Genomic DNA, 2,315 nt, shown 5'->3' with positions numbered 1-2,315 from the left:
ACAATCTTAGGATCTCCTGACTATAGTAAACACAATGCCATATGATAATAAATTAATTAATTACCTGGGGAACTTAGTGCCATCCTAAGCAGAATTACACCCTTTCAAGTCTACTAAAGTCTGTTGGAGAGCATCTCCTTCTCCTAGAAGTTTAGGATTTGCTGATGATGCCAGGTTATTATACTCAAGGCCCATAGCCCTGTAATGATAGTTCCAGAGTTCTGGAGTCCCTTTCTGGGATCTGCTTATTTGACTCACTCACTGATTTTATTCTGTAAACAATCAAAATAACATTGTTGGGATATAATTAATATATGTGGATTGTTGAATTGATGTTGTTATGATCAGGAGTCATTTCATAGAAAAAGAGGTGCAGGAGCTCATTAGCATAACTTATTCGCATATGCCACACCCCTTGACATCACCACTAGCATCAGAAGAGCCCCGGTATCTGGACGCTTATGCTGAAATGCAACCCCATTAGTCTTTCAGATGCTAGAAGATCCCTTTTTATCTTTACTGGAAAGCAAAAACTGGTGAACTCAATACGGCCCACTTGTGAGTAAACATGCACAAATCCAGGCTGTGCATCGATTTCCTGTGTGTCACAACATCCCCTTCCTAGGTTGCATTTTTTAAAAAAATACACTGAAATCTTTATGACACTGTACTCAACCTCCAGGGCCTTCCTCTAGGTGCCAACTCCTTGGTGGCAACTAGGGGAGGGTCTTTTCAGTGGTGGTCCCCTGCTTTTGGAATAACCTTCCACCTGGGGCCCAGTTGGGGCCCACCTGGTGCCAGACATGCCATCCTTCAGGTGCCAGGTCAAAATGGCCCTCTTCACAGACACCTTTAATAACCACTAAATGCAGGTTTCCCTTATTAAGGAAGGGAGGCCGGCTGGGTCAGTTCCTAGGGGAGGGAAGGACTAGGGGCCCTCCCTGTCCCTTGCCACGGCATCCCCATGGCTCCCCTATGCTGACATGGCCCCCATCCTCAACCAGCCCCATGACATGGAGGACAAGGAGGGCCTTCAGGCCAAGCCTGAGAGGGAAGAGGAGGCCGATGTGCAGACCATTACGGGGATCTCCACTTCACACGCTGTCCGAATCATGGGGGTTCTCTGCTTTATCAACCTACTAAACTACATGGTGGCTGGTGTTCTCCCTGACATTGAGAAGTTTTTAAAAATTGATGACAGCAAATCAGAACTCATACAGACAGTTTTTATTTGTAGCTACTTGGTACTGGCACCAATTTTCGGTTACCTGGGGGATCGGTATAATTGCAAGTACTTGATGTGTGTCGGGATCACCTTCTGGTCAGGTGTGACTCTGGGGAGCAGCTCATCCCTCAAGAGTACTATGGGCTGCTGCTGCTGAGATGAAGCCTGGTGGGTGTTGGGGAAGCCAGCTACTCCACCATCGCCCCCACCATTATCGCTGACCTTTTTGTGGGTGACCGGCGATCCCACATGCTCAGCATCTTCTGTTTTGCCATACCAGTAGGCAGTGGCCTGGGCTACATTGTGGCATCGCAGGTGAAAACACTGGCTGGTGGCTGGCACTGGGCTCTGTGGGTGACACCGGGTTTAGGACTCTTGGCTGTGCTGCTGCTGGTGTTTGTGGTGTGTGAGCCACCTCAGGGCACTGTGGAGATGCACTCTGACGTTTCCCTGCAGTATACTTCGTGGATAACTGACCTCAGGCCCTCAGCAGCAACCACAGCTTTGTGTTATCATCTCTGGGCTTCACGGCCATGGCCTTCATCTGAGTTCCCTTGCACTGTGGGCCCCTGCATTCCTGTACCGCTCTCGCCTGGCCAACGGAAGCCTTCAGCCTTGCCCTACATTGGAGGCTTGCAACACCTTCGGACAGCCTCATCTTTAGCATCATCACTTGCGTGACTGGCGCGCTGGGTGTCAGCTGACCCCCTGTGCTGACCCCTTGGTTTGTGCTCAGGTCCTGGAAACTCCATCCTCCCTTGCCTGCCCCCATTTTCACATCTGCTCCCCCGGAGCCTCTGAGGCACCACAGATGAGGGAGCAGACAGAGAAGGGGTGGGGGCCGGTGAGGCGAGGTGAGACACTTTTCAAATGTTGGTGCTACTGTTGCATGGCTCCCACATGCCTCCTTACCCAGGCTGTCTGGCTCCATCGTTCCCCAGCAGAGCCCCTGGACACCCTTCTTGGTGGGGCTGCTTGCAGAGGCACCACATGAACATAGAATGGGGCTCAGGGGGAGGTGTTAAGATCGCTTTGGGGAAAGGGACGGGGGCCGGTGAGGCAAGGAAAGACACTTTTCAAATGTTGGTGC

At 51.0% G+C, this 2,315-nt stretch overlaps 1 pseudogene; it reads left to right on the top strand.

The window, feature by feature from the left end:
* The first annotated feature begins 971 nt into the window (after positions 1-971).
* Positions 972-1,929, top strand: LOC107109837 (annotated as a pseudogene).
* The last annotated feature ends 386 nt before the right edge of the window (positions 1,930-2,315 follow it).

Source organism: Gekko japonicus, unplaced genomic scaffold, assembly GCF_001447785.1.
Source record: "Gekko japonicus isolate JY-2015 unplaced genomic scaffold, Gekko_japonicus_V1.1 scaffold3079, whole genome shotgun sequence".
NCBI classification, from domain to species: domain Eukaryota; kingdom Metazoa; phylum Chordata; class Lepidosauria; order Squamata; family Gekkonidae; genus Gekko; species Gekko japonicus.
Note: the sequence above shows the minus strand (reverse complement) of the source record. Positions and strands in the feature narration are given on the sequence as shown.